General features: G+C 37.7%; 1 long non-coding RNA gene across 1 annotated transcript; it reads right to left on the bottom strand.

Moving 5' to 3' along the window:
* Positions 1–11,787: 11,787 nt before the first annotated feature.
* LOC133608363 (uncharacterized) lies at positions 11,788–13,030 on the bottom strand. Its single transcript, XR_012050497.1, has 3 exons — positions 12,734–13,030; positions 11,956–12,038; positions 11,788–11,883 (listed from the first exon to the last, which is right to left on the bottom strand). It is a non-coding gene; the product is annotated as an uncharacterized lncRNA (long non-coding RNA).
* Positions 13,031–13,460: the final 430 nt, after the last annotated feature.

Genomic DNA, 13,460 nt, shown 5'->3' on the forward strand with positions numbered 1-13,460 from the left:
TTGTGACATTAACGTTCGAGCAACATTATGTTGCTTTTGCTCTACACCATTTTGAATTTTACTATGTTTGTGATTGCACATTTGCGTACATTTTGGGACAGAGTTGTTAGAACGCTGGTTTTCAATATATTATTAAAGTTTGACTGAACTATCTGACTGTTTTTTTGACATTTACTTTAGCGCAGCGTTTTTTTGACATTCACTTTAGCGCAGCGTAGGCGCGGCTTATAGTCCGGGGCGGCTTATTGGTGGACAAAATTATGAAATATGTAATTCATAGAAGGTGCGGCTAATAATCCGGTGCGCCTTATAGTGCGGAAAATACGGTATGGTCTTTTTTCTGCAACATCAAGGTATATATTGACGCTTACATAGGTCTGGTGATAATGTTCCCCTTTAACAAGCCACATTTAACAAGCCACACAGAAATGGCTATTTTTGGGACAGTATCAGATCCCCAAATAAGGAGAAAATTTAAGGATAGTATCGCCTTTGCATCCTTATTAGCACGTAGGAGAATTTTGCTGGAGTGGAAGTCACCAGTCTGCCCCAAAGCCTCCTTATGGCTTAAAGACCTTATGATGTATTTAGATCTGGAGAAAATAAAGTTCAATCTTAGGGGGGCACCTGGGAAGTTTTATTCTGTTTGGGGCTGTATGGTTGACTACATAGCTAAATTAAAGACGCTACAGGACACATGAAAAGTTCACCTTTCATAAACCAGCTTCCTTTTTGTTTGTTTTTTTGTTTTTGTTTTTTATTTATTTTTTTTATATTTATTCTGGGTGTATATTTACTATCTGCCTATGTTGAGAAGAAAGTGATGTACTAATTATTTTCCATTTGTGACTGTACCTTTAACTTACTGTATGTAGGACCTGGGAGGGTGGGGTGGGGGTTATGTGTGTATGGGGTATGTGTCGGGTTGTTGTTCTTGGAAGTGGGTGGGGAAAAAAGGGGAAAATGTGACTACTGTTCTATTGTATATTGTAATACCTGTCAAATTTAATAAAAACATTTATTAAAAAAAAAAACAAGCCACATTTTCTTGTTCTATTGGCAGATAATTTTGCTTAGTTCAAGTAAAATACCCGTAATTTTTTTTTGTTGTTGTTGTTTTTGAACACTGACTTTTTGCAGTGTAGCGTCTCCGTGTTGCCCTAATGTGCCTACACACATACCCTACGTCTTCAAAGTGTATAAAAAGCACTTTTTGTCTAATATTAGTTGTACACAACACAAGTCAGTCAAGCAGTTCCAATTGAGTGAGGTAGGAAAGCAGCCACATGCAAAACACAACCAGCTGTGGTAGTGCAGTGATGAGTGGTGCATCAGGACTACACACTCATCCAGTCACACACAAAGAACCCATTACCCCATTAGCCCGACAGTATGAAGTTTCACTCACACTTATGTGTTATTACTAAAAATCCGGCAAAAGTTAGCGCGTTTGTCTTTGGGATCCACATTCCCACCGCAACATCCTTTTGTCAGCGGCAATGATCTTGTGAGTCACCAGTGTGACTCAGCCCGGCGCTACGCCACATGTTTCCAACACGGCCGCGGAACCGCTGATCCGAACCGGTTTTCTTTTTGCGAAATTTGTAAGTGCAAACGGAGCAAAAAAAAAAAAAAAAAAAGGCAGCTTATGTGTGGTTTGCCACGATCACATCACTTCCAGGTCCCCACATGGCAACGCAGTCGACCGTGCACTATCGCAGCTTTTCTTACTAGTGTGACGCTCACATGAGTGTTGCTCGCCAAAACAACTTCTCAAAGTCATTTTATGTCAATATTTGCTCACTGGCTGACTGAATACTGATAGAAAGGCCACATTTACTCCTAAACGGTTGTCGTCTACTCATTAAAGGAACCTACCGAATCGATTTTAAAAACACTTTTATGTGGCAGGATGCGTACAATCGCGTTTTAAAATATGGGGAATTTATTTTGAAAATTGGTAAAAAAAAAAAAAAAAGGATTTTTAGCATTAATTAAAGGGGTCGTATTATGATAATTTTTTTTCCATTTAAAACACTTTCTTGTAGTCTACGTGGTTCTTTGGTCAAAATTTTGCATAGATTATGTTTTTGAGATCATTTTCAAGCCGCTCTCATGAAGATGTGCTGTATTTTTGTGTGCGGTCATCTTCTTCTTCTTCTCAGTCTTGTTTTATGGCCGTGCAATCAACGTTAAAGGTGCATCACCGCCTCTTACTGTATTGGAGTGTGAAATAGTGTTGTTCCGATACCAATATTTTACTTCCGGTACTGGTACCAAAATGTACTTCGATACTTTTCGGTACTTTTCGATATTTTTCTAAATAAAGGGGACCACAAAAAAATGGACCGGTACTTTTTAGAGGTGGTATAGTACCGCATATGATTCATTAGTATTGCGGTACTATACCAATACCGGTATACCGTACAACCCTAGTGTGGACAAGAGTTCCCTCCCTTGCTCCTCTTTATGTCCATGTCTTCTAAGTTCCTCTCTTAGTTTTCTCCTTTCTCTATTGTATTTCCCACGATGATGTTCCACTGACTCTACCTCATTGCAGCTGTCACATAATCCTGTTGAGTGTTTGTTTATAAGGTACAATGTCTTATTCCATCTAGTGTGTCCCAATATGATTCCTTCCTCTTTTGTGCTCCCCCTTACAGTTCTTCCCGCTCCTACCGTGTTCTGTATTGCACTGTTTAAGATGCGGTGTTTTTTGTGTGCTATCGTCTTCTTCTTCTTCTTCTCAGTCTTGTTTTATGGCCGTGCACTCAACGTTAAAGGTGCATCACCACCACCTACTTTATTGGAGTGTGAACTAGAGTTCTCTCCCTTACATTCATACATATATACCTTCCTATGCTAAATCATATTCAATAAACCCGTCTCTTCAAGAAACTTCACAAACATTTTCTGGTTACTGCTTAGTAGCTACCCTTTTTTAGAGTAACCTCCCTCTCTCCATGTCTTCTAAGTTCCTCTCTTAGTTTTTCTCCTTTCTCTATTGTATTTCACACGATGAATGGTTGCATGTCCCACTGACTCTACCTCATTGCAGCTGTCACATAATCCTGTTTAGTGTTTGTTTATAAATTGCAATGTCTTATTCAGTCTGGTGTGTCCTAATCTAGTGCAGGATATGTGTTCTTCCTCTTTTGTGCTCCCCCTTACAGTTCTTCCCGCTCCTACCCTGTTCTAACTTGCACTGTTTAGGATGCACTGTTTTTTGTGTGCGGTCGTCTTCTTCTTCTTGTCAGTCTTGTTTAAATGCTGTGTACTCAACGTTAAAGGTGCATCACTTCCACCCACTGTATTGGAGTGTGAACTAGTGTTCCCTCCCTTACATACATACATATATACCTTCCTATACTAAATTATATTCAATTAACCAGTCTCTTCAAGAAACTTCACAAACATTTTTTGATTGCAGCTTAGTACCTTTTTTTAGAGTAACCTCCTTCTGTCGATGTCTTCTAAGTTCCTCTCTTAGTTTTCTCCTTTCTCTATTGCATTTCCTGATCATTGCATGTTACACTGACTACCTCATTGCAGCTGTCACATAATCCTGTTGAGTGTTTGTTTATAAGGTGCAATGTCTTATACAGTCTGGTGTGTCCTAATCTAATGCGGGATATAATACCGTCCTCTTTTGTGCTCCCCCTTACAGTTCTTCCCGCTCCTACTGTGTTCTGTATTGCATAGAAGTAAGTATCTTCCTGTTTTTACTTATGTCTAAGTGTAATTGCCACTCTTCCAAAATATTTCCTTTAATTAATGGTTTTGCCTCTGCCTTACTGAGAGATACCCTTTCTGTGCTGCTCTAGTGTTAGTGTCTGCTTTGCCAACTGCTATGCCAATCCATTGTCCATAGAAACCTTACAGTGGTATTAACCCTCTCAAGCCTGAACAATATTTCATATATGTCATTAACTATACAGTCTTGATCAAAAGTTTACATACACTTGTGAAGAACATAATGTCATGGCTGTCTTGAGTTTCCAATCATTTCTACAACTCTTATTTTTTTATGATAGAGTGATTGGAGCACATACTTGTTTGTCACAAAACACATTCATGAAGTTTGGTTCTTTTATGAATTTATTATGGGTCTACTGAAAATGTGACCAAATCTGCTGAATCAAAAGTATACATACAGCAACATACATGATCAATTTTGGTGATGTAGAAAAGTTACAATCAAATCAAATTAGCTTCATGGCATGGCCTCTTAACTTTGTGTGAGTGATTATGATTGACGACACCTGTTGACTTCCCTGAGCCCATTTAAGTAGGGCTCATGTGGTGCAGTCATTAGACTCGGTTACAGACGCGACAATTGGAAAGTCAAGGGAACTCAGCTCAGATCTGAAAAAACGAGTCAGGAAAGTCTCTTGGAGCCATTTCAAAGCAACTTAAGATCCCAAGAGCAACTGTGCAGAAAATTGTTTTTTTAAGAACAAAGTGCAGGGCACAGTTTTGTCACTGCCACGATCAAGAAGAAAACTCAATCTATCACCTGCTGCTGAGAGAAAATTGGTCAGGATAAGAGTCAACCAAGAACCACCAACAAGCAGGTCTGCAATAAATTGGAAGCTGCTGGAACACAGGTGTCAGTGTCCACAGTCAAGCGTGTTTTGCATCGCCATGGACTGAGAGGCTACCATGTGAGAAGAAAGCCCTTGCTCCAGAAGCAACACCTTAAGGCTCGTCTAAAGTTCGCTGCTGATCCCATGGTCAAAGATAAGACCTTCTGGAGGAAAGTTCTGTGGTCAGATGAAACAAAAATTGAGCTGTTTGGCCAAAATACCCAGCAATATGTTTGGAGGAGAAAAGGTGAGGCCTTTAATCCCAGGAACACTAATCCTACCAGCAAGCATGGTGGTGGTAGTATTATGCTCTGGGCCTGTTTTGCTGCCAATGGAACTGGTGCTTTACAGAGAGTAAATGGGACAATGAAAAAGGAGGATTAGCGCCAAATTCTTCAGGACAACCTAAAACCATCAGCCCAGAGGTAGGGTCTTGGGCACAGTTGGGTGTTCCAACAGGACAATGACCCCAAACACACATCAAAAGTGGTAAAGGAATGGCTAAATCAGGCAATAATTAAGGTTTTAGAATGGCCTTCCCAAAGTCCTGAATTATGTGGACAATGCTGAAGAAACAAGTCCATGTCAGAAAACCAACAAATTTAGCTGAACTGCACCAATTTTGTGGTCAAAAAATCAACAAGGAGCTTGCCAGAAGCTTGTGGAAGGCTACCAAAAGCGCCTTATTGCAGTGAAACTTGCCAAGGGACATGTAACCAAATATTAACATTGATTGATTGAAACTTTTATTAGTAGATTGCACAGTACAGTACATAATCCGTACAATTGACCACTAAATGGTAACACCCGAATAAGTTTTTCAACTTGTTTAAGTCGGGGTCCACGTTAATCAATTCATGGTATAAATATTTCTGTATGTATACTTTTGACCCAGCAGATTCGGTCACATTTTCAGTAGACCCATAATAAATTCATAAAAGAACCAAACTTCATGAATGATTTTTGTGGCCAACAATTATGTGCTCCAATCACTCTATCACAAAAAAAAAAATAAGAGTTGCAGAAATTATTGGAAACTCAAGACAGCCATGACATTATGTTCTTTACAAGAAGCTGCTAGACTTTTGACAAGAACAAGAAAGTTTGATCATATTAGGCCTATACTGGCTCACCTGTGCACTTAAGATGTGACTTTAAAGTTTTACTACTTACGTATAAAATACTACACGGTCTAGCTCCATCCTATCTTGCTGATTGCATTGTACCATATGTCCCGGCAAGAAATCTGCGTTCAAAGAACTCCGGCTTATTAGTGATTCCCAGAGCCCAAAACAAGTCTGCGGGCTATAGAGCGTTTTCTATTCGGGCTCAAGTACTATGGAATGCCCTCCCGGTAACAGTTAGAGATGCTACCTCAGTAGAAGCATTTAAGTCCCATCTTAAAACTCATTTATATACTCTAGCCTTTAAATAATCCCCCTTTTTTAGACCAGTTGATCTGCCGTTTTCCTTTCTCCTCTGCTCCCCTCTCCCTTGTGGAGGGGGAGACACACAGGTCCGGTGGCCATGAATGAAGTGCTGGCTGTCCAGAGTCGGGACCCGGGGTGGACCGCTCGCCTGTGCATCGGTTGGGGACATCTCTGCGCTGCTGACCCGACTATGGATTGGACTCTTACTATTATGTTGGATCCACTATGGACTGGACTCTCGCAATATTATGTCAGACCCACTCGACATCCATTGCATTCGGTCTCCCCTTGAGGGGTTGGGGGGGTTACCCACATATGCGGTCCTCTCCAAGGTTTCTCATAGTCATTCACATCGACGTCCCACTGGGGTGAGTTTTTCCTTGCTCTTATGTGGGCTCTGTACCGAGGATGTCGTTGTGGCTTGTGCAGCCCTTTGAGACACTTGTGATTCAGGGCTATATAAATAAACATTGATTGATTGATTGAAGTGTCTGTCAACTTTTGACCACAACTGTATATTGTCTGCTTTGCCACCTAAAATATTGAATAGAGAACAACGCTGACCTTGGTACGGAGCAGAACCACCACATTTTTGGCCGTGAGTTGCATTCACTGAAGTGAAAAGTCAACTCCACTCCACATCTGTAGGGGGAGCCCCGCGGCAAAGTATCCTTTACTTCAGAACACATTAATTCCGCCAATCAGCATACGGCTGAGAACATTTTCGCCTCCACACAGCAAAGGACAGCCGTGCCTTTTCAGAAGACATTAGACAAAGTGTGACACGAGCAGATGTTCTTCTCCGCGTCTCCTCACTCCTAACCTATTTCCTTGTCACTAAACCACCAAAGCGCCCTTCGCTGCCTTCACTCTTCTTCTTCTTCCCTCCCCACACAAACACGCGAGACAAAGGGAAACAAGATGAATTATAATACCAAGTGGGGTCCCGGCGGTATTGAGAGAGGCGGCGGGAAAAAGGGGGGGGGGGGGGTGCTGTTTTTTGTTCTGCTCGGAAATATTTCCCACTTTTGAGCGTAGCGGGCTGTGCTCCCACATGTATTGTCTGGCTGTGATCATGTGTCAGAGTGGTACAAGTGGGATGTGGGGCCGGGTGCCCGGCAGGCTCGTCTGTGGCAGACGGCTTGTTTGCGTGTACTTAACAGCTCCTCACAGCTGTGTTCTCTCTAAATGTAACAGGAGAAGACCTCATCCATCAGAACGCCGCATACAACCGACACCCCGCCCTCCTACCTCCCCGCCCTCCCTTCATTTCTCCGTTCAAGTGCCTCCATCGCAGAAATGTCAGCAAACAGGCGAGGGGTCGCGTCGAGAGGTCAGCCGGCGAATGGCAGCGTTAGGCCGGCTTTTTTGTCTTTCTCAAGTGGGTGTGCATTTCTCAAGAAGTTGCTTATGAGCACTTGGTCCAGGCGAGACACATGTTGGAGGGGCGGCGGGGGGTTCACACATGCCGCCAAAGGTCCCTTAAGAGATCTTGGGGATGTTTTGAGTCTTTAGAAAACACACTTTTTCTTTGATCCTTCAATCATAGTTACATTACTACTGTATCAGATTACTTGTGTTAAGATGGTGAACATTTCAATTTGTTCATTTTTACTGTTTACTGTGACTGAAATGATACATGTGCGTCTTTGTTGGTGTGTGGGAATGCTGTATATGTATTTTTTTTAATTAAATTAGGATTTGACTGATATATATATATATATATATATATATATATATATATATTTAAAAAAATCTATATATATATATGCAGTGTATATATATACTATATATATATATATATATATATATATATATAGGGGCAAGCGGTAGAAAATGGATGGATGGATGATATATATATGCTTATATAGGGACAAGCGGTAGAAAATGAACGGATGGATATGTATATATATATATATATATATATATATATACATATATGTTTATATATAGGGGAAATGCGGTAGAAAATGAACGGATGGATATATATATATATATATATACATATACATATACATATACATATATATATATATATATATATATATATATATATATATATATATATATATATATATATATATATATATATATATAGGGGAAAAGCGGTAGAAAATGGATGGATAGATATATATATATATATATATATATATATACATATATATATATATATATATATATATATATATATAAAATCATATATATATATATAATCATGCAATTTATTTTAACTATACAAGCTCCGTTACCTTAACCGCTATACGGTCAGTAATCAGATCAGTGCGTACGTCAGTGCAACAATGAGTGAGGAAACCCTGACTGGTGTGCTTGCTGGCAAATTTCACTCCAAAATACATGCATTCGAATAAAATGTTGAAAAAGGTTTCCTAAATGCCGTTCTGACAATAAAATTGCATTTGTGTACAAATATTGGGGTCTTTTCTTAAGGACATTGCGATGCGATATATATATATATATATATATATATATATATATATATATATATATCTACACACACATATACACATATATATGTTTATTTATATACACCATACATACATATATATATATATATATATATATATATATATATATATATATATATATACATATACACATATATATGTATATTTATATACACCATACATATATATATATATATATATATATATATATATATATATATATATATATATGTATGGTGTATATAAATAAACATATATATGTGTATATGTGTGTATATATATATAACTATGAATGAACACATATGGAGTTGTGTACTTTCCAAAAAAAGGTGAATTAACTGAAAACATTGTTTTATATTCTAGTTTCTTCAAAATAGCCACCCTTTCCTCTGATTACTGCATTGCACACTCTTGGCATTCTCTCAATGAGCTTCAAGGGGTTGTCACCTGAAATGGTTTTCACTTCACAGGTGTGCCTTATCAGGGTTGATTAGTGGAATGTCTTGCTCTATCGATGGGGTTGGGACTGTATGTCCAAGGTGTGTCCAAACTTTTGGCCTGTACTATATATATATATATATATATATATATATATATATATATATATATATATATATATATATATACATACATATATTCATACATGTCAACTATATGTATATACAGTATTTCATAAATACGTTTTTGGAAACTGCCATTTTTTTGTCATGAGGAATACATGTGTGAAGCTATTTAAAGGACCTGTGTATGGTTAATACACTTCAGGTAATAAATAATACAATTGCCCCCTTAGGAAATAATGGAAATAGAAATATGATGTCCGAAGCATATTTATCGATGTAGCTCATTCCATATCTCTGTTTATCACAGACTGAACATGCAAGTACAAACGCGTCAAACTAATGCTTTAAAATGCAAACCATATTTACTACACGGATCGCTCTGCCTGTGTATGTAAATCCCTACCTGTCAACTTCAAACGCTCAAGGTATTTTTTTCTCCGGCGTCGTAATTTATGCATAAAGTGGCTTTTGTCAGGCGGCAACAAAGCTACTTTGATGAACGACCCTTAATTTATTGTCTTGTATGCGAATCAAAGGGAAACATTTACAGGCTGTGCACTGAGCTGGACCAGACTGGTTCTGTCTGTGAAAGTGATTTCTTGTCTTTGGGAACTTTTTCTTTCCCACCTCCTCCCGAGCCCTCGGGGTTAATCAGCAGCATAAAGGTTACGACGTACGCCAAGTGACTAATGGCGAGGATGATGAGCGCGGAAATGACGTGACAGTATGCGGCCATTAACCCGGGAGTAAGACACACAACAGGATCCGAAGTGTTTTTAGACGCTCGAGAAAACAGTTGTTCATCTTACCCAAGACACTTTTGGACGTGTGTGTGCTTCCGACTTAGTGGGAACAGCTTGGTTTTGGAAAAAAGTCACTTTTCTGGTCCAGTACACATATGATCGTCTTCCTAGCGAAATGGAAGCTGTTATAAATGCCTCACATTTCCTTCCAGTTTCAGTTTCTGTAATGTGCAGCAGGCATTTGTAGCTGGTAATATTACATACTGTCTGAATCAGAACATCAATACTTAGATCAGGGGTGTCAAACGTAAGGGCCGCGAGATGAGTTTGCAAAGTATAAAAACAAGCTGAAATTTTTGAATGAGTGAAACTGCTGTTTTAAATGTGTTCACTGAATGTCACAATAGCAATTATTTGTGTCCCCTGTCACTAGGGGGTTGGAGCTATGTTACGATAGAGGACTGGGGACACATTATCTGGGTGCACATAAATATGGTGAAATAATTTGTATCCCCCTTCAACTTAATGTGTGATTAATGAAATAAGCCCAAATTCACAAGTTTTGATGTACTGTAGATCAGTGGTCCCCAACCTTTTTGTAGCTGCGGACCGGTCAACGCTTGAAAAAAGACCGGGGGGCGGGGGGCGACCAATGGTATTTTTTTATTTTTTATTTACTTATTTATTTTTTATTATTTATTTATTTTGGTCATAAAAAAAATACAATCATGCACGCTTACGGACTGTATCCCTGCAGACTGTATTGATCTATATTGATATATAAAGTAGGAACCAGAAATATTAATAACAGAAAGAAACAAACCTTTTGTGCGAATGAGGGGGGTTATGGTATTTTTTTAAATTGTATTTTATTTAATTTTTTTTTGTCATAAAGAAATACAATCATGTGTGCTTACGGACTGTATCCCTGCAGACTGTACTGATTTATATTGATATATAATATATATATTGTGTTTTTTATGTTGATTTAATTTAATAAAAAATAAAAAAAATAAACTTTTTAAAAATAGTTTTAATTTTTTTTAAATTTCTTGTGCGGTTGCGGCCTGGTACCAATCGGTCCACGGACTGGCACCGGGTGTTTTTTATGTTGATTTATTTATTTTTTTAAATTAAAAATTAAAAATTTAAAAATTTAAAAATTTAAAAATTTAAAAATTTAAAAATTTAAAAATTTAAAAATTTAAAAATGTATTTCTTGTGCGGCCCGGTGGTTGGGGACCACTGCTGTAGATGATGCTACATATGTACAGAATAAACCACATGATGTTAGTACATCAGTTGAGGAAAATGGGTAAATAATAATAATAATTGATATTATTAATTCCATCTTCTGAAGGATTAAAAATGAACACCAATGGGAGCATTTTAAAACTCTGTCAGACTCAATTCCACCTATTTCACTGATGAACATTATTAAATAATTTATTCAGGAAGTAGAAATAACAACAAAGGAAGATAGAACACTATTAACTGCAACATATACATGTGAAAAAACAAAACAAACAACAACATTATCATTTGTATATTTTCAGGTTGTGCTTGTTCTATTTTTAAACAAAGAAAACAATCTGAAGTTGTCTTTATTTTTAAGTTATCATGCAATGATTTTACCAGTCAGGCCCACTCGGGAATATATTTTCTTTAATGTGGCCCCTGAGCTAAATTGAGTTTGACACCCCTGACTTAGATTAAAGGACCCACAGCGTCCAGATGACAAGTTCTCTTTATGTATTTTTTGCTTCTGAAAATAAGTCTGGAAGACATTATCCATAATATCAATCAGTTTTTGAGTAATAGGTACATAACTAACTGTACTTGTAACCTATATGTTCGCCTCTTGGTGTGATGTCGGAGTCCATTTCCCCACACAAGCAATGTGGATAAAGACATTAATTAAACTGATTCTTTTGATCACTTAATTACATGTATTTGTCATATCTATAAAAGAGGAGGCAAAATAGAATATTAGCGCCTTACCTTGTTTTTCTCCTGTTTTTGATAGCCAGGTCTGCTCTTTTTTTCTTCATCTTTACGCAGGTTCTGACTGAGTCTTTCTTCCCTCGAGGGTGCTCCTAGTGAAGCTGATTTTTAGATCAATGTTCTGCAGAAAAGTGATATTATAACAGATTGTAGGTGTTTTTTACCCTTTGCGTTCATATTTCGCCGTGTTTGTTGCATTTTTGTTGCGTTCCACTTCATTGTAAAATACGTTGATCGAGGAGATGGTCTGGGAAGTAAAAGAGGAGCGACGTTCATATGTTGCTGTTCTTCAGTGTCTCATTCAGTAAAAAAAAAAAAAAAATGCCATTCCGTTTTTTGAGGTAGTCTGTTATAACGGTTTTTTTTTGGCATTCTATCAGTCATTATTGCCAGATTTTTGTTTCTGACAAAAGGGACCCAAGCACACATACATATATATATACATACAGTACAGACCAAATGTTTGGACACACCTTCTCATTCAATGTGTTTTCTTTATTTTCATGACTATTTACATTGTAGATTGTCACTGAAGGCATCAAAACTATGAATGAACACATGTGGAGTTATGTACTTAACAAAAAAAAGGTGAAATAACTGAAAACCTGTTTTATATTCTAGTTTCTTCAAAATAGCCTCCCTTCGCTCTGTTTTGCACACTCTTGGCATTCTCTCGATGAGCTTCAAGAGGTAGTCACCTGAAATGGTTTTCACTTCACAGGTGTCATAGTTTTAATGCCTTCAGTGACAATCTGCAATGTAAATAGTCAAGAAAATAAAGAAAATGCATTGAAATGAGAAGGTGTGTCCAAACTTTTGGCCTGTACTGTGTATACTGTCAGAGTTTGTAGGTGCCGAACCCCAAGATGCAGAGAAGGCGGAAGGCATTGTACGAGAAAACATGGTTTTAATGTTCAAAAATAAGAAAAGGAAAACACGAACCAGAAACCAGGAACAGGAGTCAGGATCCAGGGAAAGCTTAACGCACACAGGTAGCAACGACAGCATACAGCAAACAACGACACGACAGGTAGGAACGACAATGATCCAGCAATGACTGGAGGAGAAGGCAGGTTTAAATAGTAGCTGGCTGATTGACACCAGGTGTGGCCAGGTGCCAATCAGCCACAGCTGAGGGGAAGCAGCACTCAGGGAGACACTCAGGAAATGAAGACAAAATAAAAGCGCTGACAGGAAACTAAGACAAACACAGAGAAAAAACTAAAACACAGTCAAACTGTCAGGGACAAGCCTGACAGTATACTGTATATATATATATATATATATATATATATATATATATATATATATATATATATATATATATATATATATATCTATATATATATATATATATATATATATATATATATATATATATATATATATATATATATATATATATATATATATATATATATATCAGGAAAAAACACAGAGGCTACATCATCCCTACAAGCCTTTCGCAGGTTTCCTTAACGTATATTCCGCTCTACCCCGGTATTGAGCACTGTGTAACGGATAAACCACAGAAATCTCGATATATATATATATATATATATTTATATATTTATTTATATTATACACACCGACACATTTTTTTCTTTCAATGTGGGCCCCGTGTCTAAATAATTGCCCAGGTCTGTATGGTATTGAGCACTGTATAACG

The sequence above is a fragment of the Nerophis lumbriciformis genome, linkage group LG06, assembly GCF_033978685.3.
Source record: "Nerophis lumbriciformis linkage group LG06, RoL_Nlum_v2.1, whole genome shotgun sequence".
NCBI classification, from domain to species: Eukaryota; Metazoa; Chordata; class Actinopteri; order Syngnathiformes; family Syngnathidae; genus Nerophis; species Nerophis lumbriciformis.